The following is a 21,047-nucleotide window of genomic DNA, read 5'->3' on the forward strand; positions in this document are numbered from 1 at the left end:
CCGGTAGACATTTCCAGTCCAAAAACGCAGCTCAAAACATCAATATACAACTTAAAACACAAGTTTAATTTATAGTATAGGGTAAAAATAGTTTGAGAGAAATAAACACTTACCTAAAACATCCAAATCTTAGCTATTTAGCTTGCCCAAATACTCCTTGTCAAAATCCCTAATATTTTCAAATATCAATCTTAGGGCTCCAAAGATAAACCCAACTCATAATGAGTAAAAATTAGAGGTTAAACTCACCTAGAATACCCAATATCTTAGAGATCTAAGCTTGAAGAAGATGGAGATCCAAGCTTCAAGGTCTTCCCTTCCCCTATCTCTCTCTAGTCAACTCCCCTTATCTTCTTTTAAAAGATATCTTTCTCCAAGACCAAGGGATTCCTTAATCTTTAAGGGTAGAGAAGGGTAATTTAGTAATTTTATCTAATATCAAATTTTAATAAGCTTTGACTTGTTGACCTCATTTACTAAACATATATATATATTTTATTTATAAGGTTGTGGGTATTACAAAAATGATATAAATATGCATTAATTTGCAGCATGAAGGGTGCATATATAGGCCTCTTCTCCCCCAGTCATGGCGGAGGCCATGGTAGAGCGAGGGAAACCAATAAAATTGGTTCAACCTTCTCAATTAAGTGATATAATTAAGAAAAGAATTTGAGCAATTATTCATCTTCAAATCTTTTTATCTGCTTTACCACTTGTTGATCAAGCATTCAAGCATTATTTAAATATTTTTGATTTATTCTTTTTTGCTTTCACAATGTTATTTTCAATGGAAATTATAATGAGAAATAATTGGTATATGAATATGATAAAGTTATCGTAATCATTTTTTTAGTACTACCGACTTTTTTAGTACTACCGACTCTATTACAATGTAATGCATGTCAATGTATACTTTCTCAACCTAATAAAATACAAAGATTCAATGCCCCACTAGAATTCAAACATGTAATAAGAGTTGATAAACTATATAAGATTAGTTTTGATAATGACTTTATATTCGTAGTATTTTTCTTATTGCTAAATTGCTTATATGTGTTCTTCTGCTTGTCGGCTTGATTTTTGAATTCCATCCCTTTTAAGTAGTTTAGTGATTTGCCAAATTAAAGACCTTGTAGTCGAACGATACAACTGGCTCTCTTAAATGAGAGGTCACAAGTTCGAACCTAGTGGGGACATTGATTCTTCGTGTTTCAGTAGATTGATAGAGTATGTATGGATAAATACATTACATTGTAATATAGTCAATGGTACTAAAAAAAAAAAGTAGTTTAGTGTATTTAATTCTTTAATTTTCATAAAACATTTTTTGATTGTTTAATTATTTTATTGAGTTATGAGCAGTTCTTCATGGGATCATCACTTACTTTTGCACATTGTGCTATTACACAATTCATGTACTTGTGAGGTAGAAATTGAGTTTTTTGTGAGTTAAAAAAAGTCAAGATTTTCGTGGGTAGAGAAATTGAGATTTTTGTTGGTGGAGCAATCGATATTTATGTGGACAAGGAAATCGATGTTTTTGTGGCGAAGTAACCGATATTATTGTGGGTGGAGAAACTTAGATTTTTATGATAAAAAAAAATCAAGATTTCTACTATAGCATTAAAAATTAATGTTTGTCAGATTCTAATAGAAACTAATATATATATATATATATATATATATATATATATATATATATATATATATATATATATATATATAGGTTTGGGTTTTGGTGCGGTTGGCACTATTAGGTGCGGTTGTGCGGTTGCAAGGATCCTGTTCGTTTTTAATGAGTTAAAATATCTTGACCATTGATCTCAAATATTGAAATTCGCGTATTTTTTATTGTATTCGCGTACTGAGGGACAAGTTAGTAATTTTGAATAAATTAACCTTCATCGCTGTTCTCTATCGTCGTTCGCATTGTCGTTGCCGTTGTTTTTATTTTTCAAAGAATCGTTCAGTTGTCTATCGTCTCTCGGTCGTTTAGCATTGCGGTGTCCATTGTTTTTGTTTCCAAATCTTTTTCCATTCTCTATTGTTATATAGTATTTATTTATCGTGGATCTGAATTTGTTTTTTGTTTTTTTTTTTTTTTATCTCAGAAAATTGATCTAGTTTATTTTGTTATGAAAATGGAGCACGTTAAGTTATATTTTTGAAGCACATTGTGATTACATGCACGCATAGTAAGTGTTAGACGGACGAACGCTCATTAAAGAGATATGAGACGCATATTAAAGATATATGAGACGCATATTAAAGAGATATGAGACGCACATTAATGATATACGAGAAGCATATTAAAGAGATATGAGATGCATATTAACGAGATATGAGGCGCATATTAAAGACATATGAGAAGCATATTAAAGAGATTTGAGATGCATATTAAAGAGATATGAGACTCATGTTAAAGAGTTATGAGAGAAATGATTTATTTTAATTGGTACTCAAAACGAACGGACATCAAGAACTGAGGTCCCGCATGTTGTACTTTAATAACTCGCACGTAATGGTGATTTTGAACGCACATTAATTTATTTGAATTTGTATTCTTTTTTTTTTATTTGTTTTTAATAATTATTATTTTCCATGTTATTTTAGTATGCAAATGAACGTACATTAAGATATGAACTTAAACAAGTTGTAATGTAATTATTAAACACAATATCAAAACATATTAAGTGTGGTTTATAAACATGTTAAGATTTTTTATGTTTTTTTTTTTTTTATTTTCTTTCAATTACTTATTTATCATGAAAATGAACGCACATTAAATTTTTTAAAAAGCATGTTCAAGGCTAAGTGGACGCATATTATGATTATCAATTGTATAAATTAATAAGGTGATTTTTAATATGCGTCCATGCAACATACAAGTTGCGTGAAAATATATATTAATGTGTTTCAAAACTAAAGGAGTTTATATCAAGATGCTGAACTACTGTAATGTAATAAAACCTTTAACACTAAAAAATATTCACTATTTTTCGTCTTTAATACCAGCCTTTTCCATGTTTTTTCCAGACAGTTCATTGATTTCAACAGTTAAAATTACTGTAATGTATTTGACCCTGAGGTCTGCAAGATCTGATGGTTTATTTTTACTGCTGTCACTTTGAAAACCAGTCACTCCACCCCCCATGTATGTTTGCATGTGGCACATTGTAAATACACCACAATCATCTTTCTTCTCGGTATCACTCCATTGCATTAGCGTTATCTCAGGTGTAATCTTTTTAAGTCTGTTTGCGGCACTGTATGAATCCCTTTGGTTCAAATATCTCACAAAGTAGTCTTTCTGCAAATAAATAGAAAATCATTCAAAACAGAAAAAATTATACTTCCTAAAATGTTTTAAAATGTGTGACTTAGTACTCACCAAAAGAAATGGTATATCACCATATTTCGCAATACCAGCACCATCATCAGAAGAGTTGTCAAGTATGTGTATGCATGTATGATAAACATCCAAATCAATGCATATGACATATATTTGATCGGTTGCAATGACTGGGAAAAAGAACTGCATTTTGTACATGTTGGTTCGGAGAAATTATAAATACAAATGTAATGTAAGTGTGTAGAATTTAATTTACCAAACGAGAGTTTGTAGGGTCCCCACTAGCAATGTCAATGTCATGGTTAACACTTTCTTGAAACTTTTCATACAGTTGATCTGTACTGTATCCGGGTGGTTTATACACAATAGAAGATGCCTACAGGAGTATGATAATCTTGTCAGCAATGCAGTATGTGCTCCAAGACATTTGTTAATGTGCATGAAATTATAAATCAATAATAAAATAACTTACAACTGGTGTTGTTGAGAAAAAGAATCTTCTTTTGGTAGGATACTTAAAGGTGTAGATCTCCATGTTATTTAGAATTAAAGCCCAAGTATTCAAAACACCAGCTTCCACATGTTCACCCTTCCTCAATGACCTCAACTCAATCATCAGTAAACGTTTCTCTCCATGTTTAAAAGCAAATTCATACCTACAAAAATTTTCAGATATGAAGTAAAAAAAATCAATAAGTAAATTAATAAAAAAGCAAATTTAATTGGTACAATTAATATAGGTGTGTCTTTCTACAAAAACACATGTACCTTAAGTTTTAACAACAATTCACATTAAATAAACACCCAAGTAAATTAAGAACAAAACTCACACATCTTATGTATAAGACTCACACACATTAAGCACAAAACTCACGCACATTAAGCACACAAATCATGCAATTTAAAGTTTTAGCAACTCACACAACTGGCACTAAGTAGACACTGACGCACATTAAGCATAAAACTCACGCACATTAGACATTACACTCACGCACATTAAGCATTACACAAACGCACGTTAAGCAGAAATCTTAGGCACATTAAGTATAAGACTCACACATCTTAGGAGCAAGACTCACACACCTTAATCACAAAAGTCACGCACATTAAGCACTCAAATCATGCAATTTAAAGTTTTAACAAATCACACAACAACTGGCACCAAGTAGACACTGACGCACATTAAGCATAAAACTCACGCATATTAGGCATTGCACACACACACATTAAGGATTACATAGACGTACATTAAGCAGAAATCTTAGGCACATTAAGTATAAGACTCACACACATTACTAACATATAATAGCAAACAGGAAACACTAAGCTGTTATGAAACTCATTTTAAACATAGGAATTTCAACTATAACTTACATATTTGTATAATTGGCGTTATAAACCCAGTTGTTGAGCATGATTTCATTCGGAGTGTGCGGTGCAGTGAAGTTCAGTTTCATTGTAAAGCATGGAGAGTCCATTGCATATATCGTTTTGCTTTGCACACAGTGTCTCTGTATATTCCCATCAGCAGGCGTTGCTGTTTCCTTTGCAGCTTCTTTAACACTTGTCTTGTTTGTATTCTGAATCTTATGTGTTTCAAATTCTATGGAAAAAGTACTGTCAGCATGGTGATCTTCGTCACGAGACTTAATCTTGTCATTATTGTTCCCATTCAAAGTAGTCTGCTGAAGATCATCAACAACGTAGCAAGCAGCAATATTTAAAACCTCATCTGAAATACTTGTTTCTCTCTGTGCTTCCTTTGGATTGGAAGTGACAATGGGGGTCACTGTAGCACTATCGGCATTGCTGCAAGTGGGGCTTGGTATTAGTGTTTTTAAAAGGTTGAAACTGGGAAATTCAAACAGCTGTTCTTCCAAATACTCTTTCCTTTTTTTTTTTTTTTTTTTTTTTTTTTTTTTTTTTTTTTTTTTTTTGTATTGCAAGGTCAATTGCAATATATGTTTGTGGATCGCCCCAAAAGGAGTCTTGGCTGCTAAATGCTTCTCGCTCTTCTTGGGAGAGACATGATTGCACGCCTTGAACCACAGGACTGAGTGCCTTTATAGCCATTGAATGTAGGTTTTTTACATTCTCATTTTTTTCAATCATGGCTGGTGAATTTTTTGAGTACTCAATTAGGTTTACCATCTCATCAGAAAACCTTTGCAGAGACTGTGCATAACCAGTGCAGAATTCCTGTTGTAAGAATTAATGTGCGTACGATTATCACATAATGTGCGTGAAATAGAAACTTTAACTTGCTTGCACATGAATTATTGTGTGTGTGATGGTAAAACCTAATGTGCGTTATAATTATACACTAATAAAACTGAAAGTAGTTTGAATAAAACTAATCAAAAACATCATAGAATGAAGAACACACCTTCACTCCTTCAAGCGGCACATGTTGGACTTCAGTCTGTTTTTGACCTCTAAGAGCAGGAAAATGTGGAAATGCTTGTTGATCACTACATGTCAATACTTACATTTCTTGTTGATCATTACAATCTAACTTTTCTGAATCTGTTTGAGTGGGCACAAACTGGGGATTATGTCTATGAATTATGCCTCGTCCAAAAGTCCCAGACTTAAACTCTTCCATCTCTCGTTCTTTTAAATGTTTAGTTGTCCATCCTATTAAAGCTGGAATAACTCTTTTAATAGGTCTATGGAATTGTAACAGAACACGATCAACATAATGTACCTGAATACAAATGACAAATGTTAGCAACATAACTTCCTATGTTTTGTATTTTACATAGAATAAATGCATATTAAGACTTACAAGCATGAACAGGAGGGACCTGGGGAAATAACCAGTTGGGTTCGGTTGCCAAGCAAGTACTGCAGTATTCAATCTTTGCAATAGGAAGCGACACCAATTGCAATCCTGAATTTTAGTGACATCATTCAACGCCTCCAAGACACGTGGACCAACATATCCACTTTTAGGGCCATCAATGTACATAGATGTTAGTATGACCATGAAGTGGATCTTGAACCATTCACCCCCGTCAGTGCAGTCCATCATTGCTTCAATAGCCTTACCATACAACACTGAGGTCGGGTTTTTTGGTTGAATTTTGGCTTTCCAATCCAAAAACAATGGGAGAGTAGGAGATAACCTGTCTTTCTCGTATACAATTTGAAGTGGTCCCCTTGGGAAGCCTAAAGAAGATTCAACATCATCTTCTGTCATGTCAAGTTTAGAACCAGAATGCAATGTCAATGTACCGTCCATTGGATCATAGTTGTGCAGTATCCAGTGGCATAGCCGTATTGAGAATTCTGTAATCTGTAGACTAAGGATACTCCCAAAACCAATATCCTTGACAGCAGCTTGTTGTTCAGGGCTAAAATCTTTGATTGCATTAATCAACCTAGCTGATGATCCCCTGTTCTTAACTTCAGGCACACCGTCATAAATTCCTTGGTTTCTATTTTTGGATCTCTGTCTTTGTTTCACAACCTATACAGCCACCCTAGATGATGTAACAACAACCATGTCTAATTTCTGTTGGCTTTTGCATTTTTTACCTATTGTTTTTTTAAAAAAGAAATAAATGAATAAAAAAAATATATAAATTGATTGCAAAATGCAAGAATGGTTAAATGCATAATCAATGTGCATTAAGTTGAATATAGTTTGCACAAGGAAAACAACATAATTTATCAAACATAAAGATATGGGAGTTTTGAAAGTTAATGTGCGTTAGGATAGTACATTATATGCGTGTAACTATAACTTATTCAGTGAGTTTGAAATTTAATGTGCGTTAGGTGAGTACAAGTGATGCGTTATATTATTACTTATTGTGCGTTAAGACGTAAAGTAAATTGCATACAAGCATTACTTAAGGTGTGTGTTTAATTAAAACTTAATGTATCAATTTGAAAATCAATTCGCAGGAATAAGATGTTCGTACAGTTAGATACCAGTGTGCGTCAATGAGTATATATATGTATATATATTGCAGCAATTTAACTCATAGTGTGCGTGAACTAGTATGACATTGTTTTTGCATTTAAACCTTATTTTGTATCATTCTGAAATAAACATGCAAATCATACTGTGCGAGAAATTAATCAGTAAACGATATTTTTGGAATGAATATGGGTCGAATTTACCTTGTACAGTAGTTGCTAGTTGAGTAGATTTTTCAGACTGTGGAGCATTTCCCGGCAACGCCATATGTGCGGTGTTGTTAAAAAAAGCTTGGAATGGAGAACGATGACTGTAATCGGTAAAATTTTTGAAAAACGCTTTTGGAAACTGAACAACGCGAAGGTAGGAAGATTTCTGTTTTTATTTGTGGAGTACTAATTCAGTGATCTTTTAAGTTCAATGCGCAAAATAAATTAACACAAAAGCACACTGAAGTATTAGTCGGACGGACGCACATTAAAGAGATATGAAACGCACAGTAAAGAAACATGAGACAGATATTAAAGATATATGAGACGCATATTAAAGAGATATGAAGCGCATATTAAAGAGATATGAGAGAAATAGTTTGTTAATTGGTACTCAAACGAACGCACATCAAGATCTGAGGTCCCGCATGTTGTACTTTAGTAACTCGCACGTAATGGAGAATATGGACGCACATTAATTTATTTAATTTTTTTTGTTTTTAATAATTATTATTTTCCATGTTATTTTTAGTATGGAAATGAACGCACATTAAGATATGCACTCACGCAAGTTGTACTGTGCGTCAAAATATAACTTAATTTGCTTAATGTAGCAAAAGGATTTTATATAACAAAAATATATTAATGTTTGCTAATTACATAAACTAATACTAAGTGGGCAATTTCTTTACAAGACCAGCGTTTTTGTTGTTCTGAAGGGACAATTGGTTATTTTCAGCATTTAAAATCGCTGCAATGTACTTGATCCTGAGATGTTCAAGATCTTTTTTCTTTCCTGTCTTGATGCTATAGTCCCAATCATTCGATCCAGTGCCCATGTATGTTTCCATGTGGCGCATTGTAAATACACCACAGTCATCTTTGTTTTTTTGATCTCTACATTTCATATCCAGTCTTGTTGTTAGAGCTTTTTAAGTGTTTCTGCAGCAGTGTACATCATCTTCCTTTGCAAATATTGCGCAAAATAGTCTTGTTGCAATAAAATAGAAAATTATTTAAAAAAAAAATTATAACAAAATGTTAAAGTTTGTATAATGACTTAAAATGTGTGAGTCAATACTTACCAATGTACAAGGTAGATTGCCATATTTGTGTGTGTCAGTACCACCGACAGAGGAATTGTCAAGTATATCAACCCGTGTATACTCATGTATCATATCAATGCATATTACATATATGTGATCAAATTGGATGACTGGAAAAAAGAACTGCAAGTTGAAATTTGTTTTAAATGTGTTAGCACAGAGAAACAATAAATACAAATCTTATGTAAAGAATTTGGAATATAATGTACCAATCGTCGTTTCAAAGGATCGTCAAAAACGTCAAGCTCGCCATCAACATATTCTTCGAACTTACGGTAGAATGCATCAGTGCCCTCTTGTGTTGGTGCGTTCACAATACAATGTGTCTATAAAATCATGACTTTTAGATATTAATTATACATTTCATTAATAAGTGATGCTATTTTATTTATTTTTTTTTTGAATCAAAGTGTGTGAAACCATATGTTATCGTGTGCATTTCTAAATGAAAAAGTTTATAATTACAGTTTCAATCATATATATGCTTCAATATGTTATTAAATGTGCATGAAACTATAACTGGTTCAAAAAATAACTTACCACTGGATTTGTTGTAAAAAAGAATCTCTTAACCGATTCTTTAGAACTGCTGTTATACTCCAGGTAATTGAGAATTAGACTCCAAGTGTCCAACACTGCAGATTCGACATGCTCATCCTTTAGCAATGATCTCAAATTCAGCAAGAATAGGATTTTATCACCATTCTTAAACACTTCTTGAAAGCTATAAATATGCAGATAAAAATATTTAACATAAAGATTAGAAAAAACCAAAAAAAAAAAAAATTTAAGATATTAGCAGGTTAATTTAACAAAAACCAAAATAGAGATTTTAGGTATAACTTACTAAATCGATTCATCTGCTTATTTAATCCAAACTTTAAATGCATTCTCAGCAGCAGTGATTGTTGATGTGAGTTGCACTTGTCTTAAAAAGAACAGAGATTTTAATGAATCTGACCATTTTCGTGTTCTCCGTTCTTTATGCTGATGCTCTTTAGTAGGCTCTGATATAGCCTTTCCATCTTTCTTCGAAGCTACTGCCACTGGTACTATGTCTGCTTGAACACTAGGAGACACTCCGTCGAGAAAAAGATGAGCTACTTCATGACACGGCTCTGGTATGCTTTCATGTTGTTGTTTCTCAACTTCTGAAAAATATACTGCATGCGCAGCATCCGTCGCAATACCCTGTGCATCAACAGGTGACATTTGAAGTTGTATTTCGATCTCACCTTGCTCTATGTTGTATACTGTAATGTCTTGTGTGACTCTTAGGTGCTGTTCATTTCCAGCAGTCATAGTTTTCTCACACTCATCATCAGCAGTATGTCTAACACTATCTAGCAGTGAAAGTTGTTCTGGAAGCTCAGCTTGCTCAACCCCCTCAACTCTATTTTTCTCTGCAACGTCTGCACGAGGTTCACTGGCAACAGCCTTAACCTGCTCACCCTCTTTTTCAGCGGACTTTGGCAGTTGGTCTGAATCCTCATGCCCCTCTTCTGAAACGTCGTCTTGTTGTTCTTCAGTAAGGTAGTTAGAGGCAACATGTGCAATATCATCCAGAGTATTTATATGTGTTTGTGTTGGAATGGGGGTTGTTTGAAGGGGGCTAATTCCAGAGTCAGAAACAGGGATATCACAAGATTCCTTAAGATATTTCAGTTTATTCTGTATTGCAAATTCAATTGCAATACATGTTTCAGGGTTAAATGCACTTCTTTCCTCTTGGGAGAGAGTCGATTCCACCCCTGGAATTCCAACAGCAAGTGCTTTGTGAGCAAGGGATTTCAGATTCGTCACCCTATCTTTGTTGTGGATGACGGAGGATGATCTGCTGTTGTATTGAATAAGATTGTTCATCTCATCACAGAAGTTTTTTAAACTCTGTTCATATGCAGTGCAATATTCCTGTGTGGGAAATGAACGTTTGTATGATTAGTACATGATGTGTATCAATGTTAACTACATCTAACAGACCTTAATGTGCGTCCTGTATTGTGTTAATGTGCGTTCAACCAATATGTATATAACCGTGGTAATATGCAAAGGATTATCAACTAGTGTGCGTCAAAGTAAATCCTAATGTGCGTGATAAAAATACTTAACGTGCATATGATTATCACATAATATGCGTTTAAAAAAATAAAAAATGAACATACCTCCTCAGCATCAATCGTAACATGCTCTATCTCAGGGTGACTCTGAGCATCAACAGCAGGAATGTGAGAAGCTGGTTGGGTTGGTATATATTCTGGATTGCGTGGCTCGACTCTTCCACGTCCAAAACAACCAGCCTCAGCTTCAGTCTTCTGTCGTTCCTTTAGAAGTGCAGTTGTCCATCCTACTAATGCCGGATTAGACCTTTCGACAGGTCGTTGGAAGTGGAAAATCACCCTATCAACATAATGTACCTGAATACAAATGAAAAGATCGTTAACATCAATAACTGCCACATTTTGCCTTCTTTTTTATTTTTTTTAAAGAAATTCAATATGCCTCAAAACTTACAAGCATAAACAACATGCAACCGGGAAAATATCCAGTATATTTTTTCTGCCAACTGACAGCTGCAACCCTCAAGGTTTGGAGGAGGAATCTGCACCAATTGAAATGGGGAATTTTGTCTACATTGTCCACAATTTCCAGAATATGTGGCTTAATATATCCATTTTTTGTACTTTCAATGTACATGGAGTTGAAGAGAAGAATAAAATAGATTTTGAACCATTTCCCCCCATCAGTGCAAGCATGCATTGCTGTAACAACCTCCGAATACTTCACAGACGACAAATTTTTTGCCACAATCTTAGTCTTCCAACTCATTGAATAATGCATTAGTAGAGGAGATCCTCTCTCCCTTGTATTTAATCTCAAGGGGTCCCCTAGGGAAGCCTAAACAGCTTCCACATCATCTTTAGTTACGTCCAAAGTTTCTTTTGAACGTAGTGTCAGCTTGCCTGCCATCCCGTCATAGTGTTTTAGGATCCAGAAGCATATGTGGTTCGGGAACTCTGTGATTGTCAGATTTTTAGACTTTCAAATCCCATCTCCTGAACTGCAGATTGTTGTTGTGGACTAAATTTTGCAATGGCCTTAACCAACATTGAGGATGATCCCCTGTTCTGAACTTCTTTAAACTTTGCAAGAATGTCATCGGATTTAGGCTTTCGGGATCGAGTCTTTTTTGAAGACTGAATAGGCCCCTCATCCGCTTCAGCTACAACAATCTGCATATTACGTTCCCTCTTGCGTTTGGAACCTATATTTGCAAACAAATACAAACATTTGCTCTTTTAAACTGCAAAAGAGATTAAATGCAGAATGTGTGTGCATTGGTCGAAGGTATGTGAGTTTATAATTTATGTGCGTCAGTCTACAAGTTAGGGTGCGTTAAAGCATGAAAATAAAATGCGTACAACAATTTCATAATTTTTGGGGTTAATTATAAAACATAGAAATAGAATATGCGTATAAATAGTAAACAATGTGCGGCAAAATAAACCTTTAATATTCGTGAATTCGAATTTATTAGGGATTGTCAACTAAAATCATAATGCGTGAGAAATTGAAATCTTAAAATTATACATACAAAACCTAACGTGCGTGAAATTAATCTATAAACTGCGTATGTGAAATGAATATATGAAATTTACCTTTTCTAGAATGTGGAAGTTGGCTGGATTCGGCCGTGGGGGTTGCATGTTCTTCAGACGCCATATATGCTTTTAGTTGATAATAAAACGGGCTGCGACGCAAGGTGCTGGTAGTTAAACACTGTCAAAGTACTAAAAGCTTGAAAAGGTATCTCCCTAACACTAAACAAATTGGAAATGGCGGGTGTAAAGCTAAAAAGATCTGAAAATGAATTTCTAACTGTTCGTGGTGAAGAAGAAAGGTTTGCGTATTTTGTTTCGTTTTTTTTTTTTTTTTTTTTTTTTTTTTTTTTTTTTTTTTATAATACCCGGAGTGGTATTTTAGTTAATTTCCGTTGTGATCGCACGAAGTTGAATTCAAATGACCGGAATTCATTATGTTTTGATCGACGGTTGAGATAATTGGATTAATTTAAATGAAAGTAATTCATTTTTTAATGATTTTGTTAAAAGGCAATGAATGAATAATCTAACGCACATAAACAATTAAATACAGGTATATTGTTTTCTTTTAGATTTGTGATCAGTTGGTAGGCAACATATATTTCGGTATACAAGAAATAAATGGATGAGCCCATTAGCGAAATGGTAGAAGTCTTTGAACATAGTGACTCTGCTTAGGATCAAATCCCCCCAAAAAACTTAAATTTTTTTTGGCCGTTTGTTCGCACAGCAAGAACTGAATATACGCATATTAAAGTATTAGTGTGCGCATATTAAAGATAAAATTCACGCACATTCGCTAAAGTACTCACGCACGTGCAATGGTGTGTGCATTTGCACATGTAATGCATATGGACACGCACATTAAGCTATTCGGACATGCGCAGTGTACCTTTATTAGCTAGGCACACACACATAATATATACAATTAAACAAATTATTATATTATTGATTTAAATCAGTATGTACTCGTTTAATTAACAAAATTGGACGAATTTTATAAATTTAAATGAACAAAATTCACATTGTAACGATCTTGTTAAAAGTTGTTGATTATGGAATCTAACGCACATAAAGTCTTAACTAAAGGCATATTCTGTTTTTTTTTTTTTTTTGGATTAATTTGTGATCAGTTGTTAACTAAGGTTGTGTATTTTGGGTATATGATTAATAGACGGATGTGGTCACTTTGCAAATGGTAGAACTAATCCCCCTCTAAAGACTTTAATTATTTTATTTTGATAAATAATGGCGGAGTATTAATCAACAAATTGTTTTGACCGCTTGTTGTTGATTAGGACATGTCACTGATATCCGAAGCACACTAAGTATTAGATATACGCAAACTAAAGTGTTCCGTAGCGCATATTAGAGATTAAATTCATGCAAATTTGTTACGCATGTTAATCCATTTGGATACGCTCATTAATTTATACATAATCGCACATTATACGATTGAGATAATTGGACGAATTTAAATTAAAGTAATTCAATTTTTTAATGATTTTGTTAAAAGGCATTGATTGAATAATCTAACGCACATAAACAATTATATAAATACAGGAATATTGTTTTCTTTCAGATTTGTGATCAGTTGGTAGGCAACATATATTTCAGTATACAAAGAATAAACGGATGAGTTCACTGACGAAATAGTAGAAGTCTTTGAACACATTGACTCCGCCTAGGATCAAATCCCCCCAAAAGATTTAAGTTTTTTTTTGGCCGTTTGTTCACACAGCAAGAACTGAATATACGCATATTAAAGTATTACTGTGCGCATATATTAAAGATAAAATTCACGCACATTCGTTAAAGTACTCGCGCACGTGCAATGGTGTGTGCATTTGCGCATGTAATGCATATGGACACACACATTAAGCTATTCGGACACGCGCAGTGTACCTTTATTAACTAGGCACACACACATAATATATACAATTAAACAAATTATTATATTATTGATTCAAATCAGTATATTCTCGTTTAATTAACATATACTTGTTTATGATATATGCTCGAGATAATTGCACGAATTTTATAAATTTAAATAAACAAAATTCACATTGTAATGATCTTGTTAAAAGTTGTTGATTATGGAATCTAACGCATATAAAGGCTTAACTAAAGGCATATTCTGTTTTTTTTGTTTTTTTTTTTTTGATTAATTTGTGATTAGTTGTTAACCAAGGTTGTGTATTTTGGGTATATGATTAATAGACGGATGTGGTCACTTTGCAAATGGTAGAAGTATTTGTAGATTTTCACCCCCAGTCAAGAACAGAATCCTCGTATAAAGACTTTAATTATTTTATTTGGATAAATAATGGCGGAGTATTAATCAACAAATTATTTTTGACCGCTTGTTGTTAATTAGGACATGTCACTGATATCCGAAGCACACTAAGTATTAGATATACACAAATTAAAGTATTCCGTAGCGCATATTAGAGATTAAATTCATGCAAATTCGTTACGCATGTTAATCCATGTGGATACGCTCATTAAGTTATACATAAGCGCACATTATACGATTGAGATAATTGGACGAATTTAAATGAAAGTAACTGAATTTTTTAATGATTTTGTTAAAAGGCATTGATTGAATAATCTAACGCACATAAACAATTAAATGCAGGCATATTGTTTTCTTTTCAATTTGTCAAAGTATCAAGACGCATATAAAGTAGTATAATGACGCATTCAAATGCGTGAATTCATTTCATAACCAAAACCACCGATAATTCAATTTAAATTCACATTTAAACAAATACTTAGATATAACAATAACAACAATATTAATAATAATAACAATAACAATAATAATGTGCACTGGTTCCCTCATAATGACCATATTTCCAGCCGTCTTTCATCTCATAGCCACTGTCTTCATCTTGTTCTTCACACACCAACAGAAACATGTTTTGTAGCTAAGCCTTCTTTTTTAAAATCACTTTCAGGCAGCGGTGATTAGGGGTTTATGTTGCTACAAGAGGTTGGAGGGCGGGCAGCCTGTTGCCAGGTTTATACCTTCACAACATGCCCTAATTGCCAAATAACATCAAACGATGCACCAAGAAGCAAAAAGCAAGCCAAATGCATCCTTGGCATTGGTTTGCTGATATTTGGCAATTGCAGTTGACGAGGACAAAGCAATTGGAAACGGTTTAAGACTTCATCAGAGGTCAAAAACCGTCACCTGGGCTTCTTTGTCTAGGTCAATTGTTTAAGGTTTAGAATGTGTTGCCTTAGTAATTAATTATGTTTAAAACAACCAGAGAGAGGGGGAATATGAGCAGGATAAAGAATTTGAAGAATAAGAAGGAGATGAAGAAAATATGAGGGATCCAGCGTGGGTGTGAAAAAGTCACCTGACGGAATTTTTCTATCCATATATTGCAAAGAAACCAAGTACGAGTGTTAGACAATTAGACAATAGGTAATAAAATTTGATGTTCGATTGCTGCATCTTACCTCCCTTTTATAGGCTAATTGTAAAACCCCCTAATTTCCATGCTATTTTAAGCCTTAAACATGCAGATATCTAAACAGAACATCAAACACAACGGAAGACTGAAAGAGGTTTATATAAACTGGAGGTAAAAGGGGTGCTAGGCCACGCTCACCCAGAGGTGAACGCACATGTTAACATCTGCATAGTTCAACATCTAAAACCGTACATGTTCAAAGTACTAAGTCTATACTTGGCTCACAGGCCACAAAACACAAGAAAGGAGCTACACTAGCTGGCACTAAACCGCGCTCTCGTCTAAACATCACCTGAAAGAAACACATATAAGATGGGACGACGCCCAGTCAGCGAATAATGCTGGTAACCCACCAATACATGTGAAATATCATACATAGATAAGATATACATTTGTAAAGTCATTTGCAAAGTGGAATATATATATATATATATATATATATATATATATATATATATATATATATATATATATATATATATATATATATATATATATATATAAGTTCAAAACCAAGAGCAAAGGTCAACACAAGACTCAAAGCACTCACAACAAGATAAGGGAACACATCCCAAGACTACGAAGAACACCAACAACTCACAAGGACGGCTCAATGTATAATCTATCATCACACAATAGATTAACACCCGACATGCACAACTCAAAGGAATAAGGACACGACCAATGGAAACACATGCCTAGGCAACACATGCCTTTGTGACAACACACGTCACAAGAAGAGAACTCACAACAACGGCTACACAAGCCTTCGTGACATCACTCATCACGAATTGATATGCCTTCCTTATGCCCGGTTCCAACCTTATGGCTACCCCCAACCTTATGTCTAGTTCCAACCTTTACCTCCAGGACCCCTGTACACCAAGTCCAACCTTATTCCCCCGAGGACCGTCGTCCACTCTCCGACAGATCTCCAACAGAACCACCGATTTCATAGTACACGAGGGTACCGATCACACATGGCAACACACGCCCTGGATAACACATGTTATCCCAGAAATAAACACGTGAACCTTACACTAGGCCACAAACTCCATAATCACGTCATGGCCACCACGAGGACCACTGCCGTACCTTGGTGACTAGTGTCCCATACCACTAATCGTGCAATCCAGGTACAGCCACACACACCACACCTCAACAGGAATCAACCAACAGATCACAACGAAGATATGAAACCGTACTCAATCAAGGAATGGGTCACAACCCAACAACAACGATGAATAACACAAGTCATCATCAACGATAGGAATGTACAAACAACACACACGCTAGCATTTAAACACCGAACTAGCATGCTCATCAAACGGGTAAACCAAACGTAGTTCCAAAGAACACACAAGACTCATCGCGGTTCAACAAATCACAATGTTGAACACTTAGCACGATTCAAGACACCAAAACCTACATGGATCCCTACCATATAGTTCTAGACATACGAAACATCAAGAAGACACTCAAATAGTTCTACAAAAGAACAACGGGAAGTCAAAAGACCAAATACGGAGTCAAAAGAATCATGGGGAACAAATCCCCCAACCACACCAACATGTCCCCCTCGGGTGGACCCACGGGTAGGCTCCCACCCGTGGTTCTACCTGCGGGTACACACCCACGACCAACTTGTACCCCGCGGGTGGGCGGCGGGTGGACGCCTACCCGCTGTTCCACCCGCGGGTACGTACCTGTACACCAAATAATCCCTTCGGGGATTTTCAACTCCAAGCTCAAATTCAAGTCCAAAACATGCCAAATCACACCAAATACAACAAAATGACTTGAATCAAAGGAATAGCCAAGCAATGGCTTACAAGAACCCTAAACACAAGCTCTAGATATGCATTTTCACAAGACAATGCATAAACACTCACATTTCATAGCAAAATCACATGTAGAATCCAAGAAATCTTCATATAGTTAAGCAAAATAGATTTTGTAGAGCATGGGTTACCTCTTGAAGACAAAAACCTTCACTTAACACTTCACCAAGCTCCTAATAAGGCTCACCTTCCAAACCCACTTCAAGAACACACCAAAATATCATAAAGATTCTATCTTCGAAAAGACACTTTAGAAAACACTAAAAACACAAGATGAACATAGATCTTACCCTCCTAGATGCCCAAATGTATGAAAGGTAGAATCTTGGAGACAACTCTTGAAGATTTGACAAAGCTTCAACTTGGCTTGGAAGAAAAGCTATATACTTTTTTAGAGAGAAGGTCTAAAGTTTGGAAAGTGTAAGGAGAGAAATGAGGTGTCTACTAGGTTAGCTTGCAATACTAACACAAGGTGAAAAGTCATGAATACCCTTACTAAAATGAAGAGGTGTAAGGGGACAAGGCAACTCCTCACAAAGCTTAAGGTACAACCTTGACTTTGGGGTTGACTAGTCAATTACTAGTCCCCGACTATTGAATTTTCAGGATTTTTAGGAATTAAGATACCAATTGAATTATGATTCTTTCTTTACTGCGTTTGGTTTTTTAGTAGATGATGTAAAGAATGTAGCCTCTTTGTTGAATGGGGTTAGCTTTAGATATGCTAGGCGATCTGCGAATCGTGCGGCCCATGTTCTAGCTAGGGAGGTTGTTTATGTGTCAGGTCCTGGGGAGTGGTTAGAGGAACCCCCCAATTATCTTGTGTTGATTGTTGCGGATGATTTAATGAATTGAGTTACGTTTTCCAAAAAAAAAAGATACCAATTGAATTAGGATTAATTACCTAATTAATCCCTTAATCGATTTTGGATTACGGGGTGTCACACTAATAACATGGTACGGGGTGTGGGTGGGGAGGGGGGACATTTACTTTCGTGGTTATAGATCATCTTTTAATATGCGCTTACTTAGTTGCTTATGCGCGTTATTAAATAATATAGCGTGCATCAACGAATAATTTGACTATACGCATATTATTGTATTCATGAGCCGATATTAAGTAAAAAATAAACGCATTTTAAAGTATTTGGTCATGCACATTAAGCGTGAATCCAACGCACCCTAAAGCCATAAGGCGATTTACATATAAAATTGTCATGTATAGGAAAATTAACTACCTCACCCCTATAAATCCTCCCCACCACACACCCATACGGTGGGGTTGCGTGGTCAAGTGACAAGACTAATCGTTGTCAGCAATTTATCTATTTCCCATAAAGGAAATCTTATCAAAATTGAATTGTCATTCAAAACTATTAACTATGCATGTGTAGTTGGGGAAACGGACAGCACTTTAATGGTCATTCAAAAAGGAAATCTTGGAAAATCTAACGTTTTCGATATCATCTCACATTATAAATTATTATCAACACGCACATTGTAGTGTTTAATCGCGCATATTACAGAGGGAATTAAAGCACCTTAAAAATTGTTGAACACCGTCACTATTCAATTACCAGTCGTATGGGCAAGGTAGGTGACAAGACTAATCGTTGTCAGTAATTTATCTATTTCCCATAAAGGGAATCTTTCAACATTGAATTGTCATTCAAAACTATTAACTATGCATGTGTAGTTGGCGAAACAGACAGTATTTTTAGTGGTCATTCAATGCTTTAAACAACTAAAAAAACGAACATCCTTTTTTTTTATTTGGTAATAAAAAAACGTATCTATTATATTAAGTATTGATTGATAAATCTAAGGCATTCGTATTTCACGTACACAGTACTAGTATTTCGTGCACTTTATAAATCAATCTGAAGCACATTAAATGTGTGAACTCCATTTCATTTCAATGTTTATGAAATGTCAAAATTAAATTTGGCAAGTCTGGGAATGTGAACAAGTATTTCGCCTATAAAAAGGAAGGAACACCCAACGATCGAGTATTAAGGGTTTTCTTTATATTATATGTTGAAATGGCATCAATTGAGTTACCCACTCCATCTCAACAACAAGCATCATTTCTTCCTCGTCGTGTTCTTCATGTTGTTCATAATATTTACCCTCATGTTCTTCATACTCGCCCCCTTCTTCTGGTTGTGATTGTAATTAATTACATGCATGCATGCAGCAGCCATAAACTACACAAAATGAAAGCAATATTTCGTTACTTTCATTAAGGCCGAAACAAGATAATATATATATATATATATATTAATAACATGCATGATTCAACATAAGCCAAAGTGAACTTACGATGCCGAAAGTGAAATTTCATTTAAATGAAAGTTCACTTTCGTTATCTCCACTTGGCCGAAAGATGTCAAAATGCCGAAAGGTTTCATTTGGCCGAACGGTTCCATTTGGCCGAAACTTCATATAGCCGAAACTTCAACCATACGGAAACATATTTCCCAACTTACTTTCTACCAAACTAAAATAATATTTATAACTCCACAACTCCAAATATTATTTAAGCTTTTCATGGTAGTTCATCTCAACCATTAACTCTCATTACTATATAAATCTCTAACATTCCTCCTCCATTTATATAGTAAAAATTAATACTGTACCAAGATAGATCCAAAACTCATGCATAAATGAAAGTGTCTTACAGATTGAACTTTCACATAGTATTATATGCGTTACATTAATTCGGATTGCAGTGATGGACGAACCTTGAATCACGCAGTCTCTTTGAAGAAACGTAGATATAATACACACAAGCTTTACAATTACTACAACTCAAAATAACTTGACACTATTAAAGGCCCTGTGTCCGTATCCATTCATAAGCATTTCCAAGCCAAACCCATACTTGTTGAAGCGGCCACACTTCATGCTCACATAGGTTGATCTTTTATTTCATGCCCTGCACCAAGCATTTTTTCAAAAGATCAATTAAGAGTAAAACTCATCCCTACTACAATGCAGACCGAGTACTTACTTTAGGGATACCTTTTAATATAGTACTTGCCGCCAATAAATGAAGTAATCATCTACATTGAACTCAAGGCCTAACGTGATAACTTAGGCGTGAGTTGAGCTTTCCTTCATCTCTTGACTAACAACGGGTTTCAAACCTATCCCTTCCGATGTCTTTAAAACCATGTCCCTTGCCAAGGCTTTTGTAAACGGATCCGCTAGATTGAACCGGGACCGTACAAAGTCTAGTGCTACAACACCATTACTTAAGAGCTCTTTCACATAGCTATGTCGCAAGCCTATGTGTCTTGACTTGCCATTATAAACACTGTTATATGCTTTGGCCAGTGTAGTAGCGCTGTCACAATGTACTAAAACAGGTGACATCGGTTTTGGCCAAACTGGAATTTCAAGAATTAAATTCCTTAGCCAATCAGCTTCTTTGCATGCTGCTGCAAATGCAATAAATTCAGATGCCATAGTTGAGTCTGAAATACAACTTTGCTTTTTAGAAGCCTAGGAGATAGCAC

The sequence above is a fragment of the Ipomoea nil genome, unplaced genomic scaffold, assembly GCF_001879475.1.
Source record: "Ipomoea nil cultivar Tokyo-kokei standard unplaced genomic scaffold, Asagao_1.1 scaffold2610, whole genome shotgun sequence".
Taxonomy (NCBI): domain Eukaryota; kingdom Viridiplantae; phylum Streptophyta; class Magnoliopsida; order Solanales; family Convolvulaceae; genus Ipomoea; species Ipomoea nil.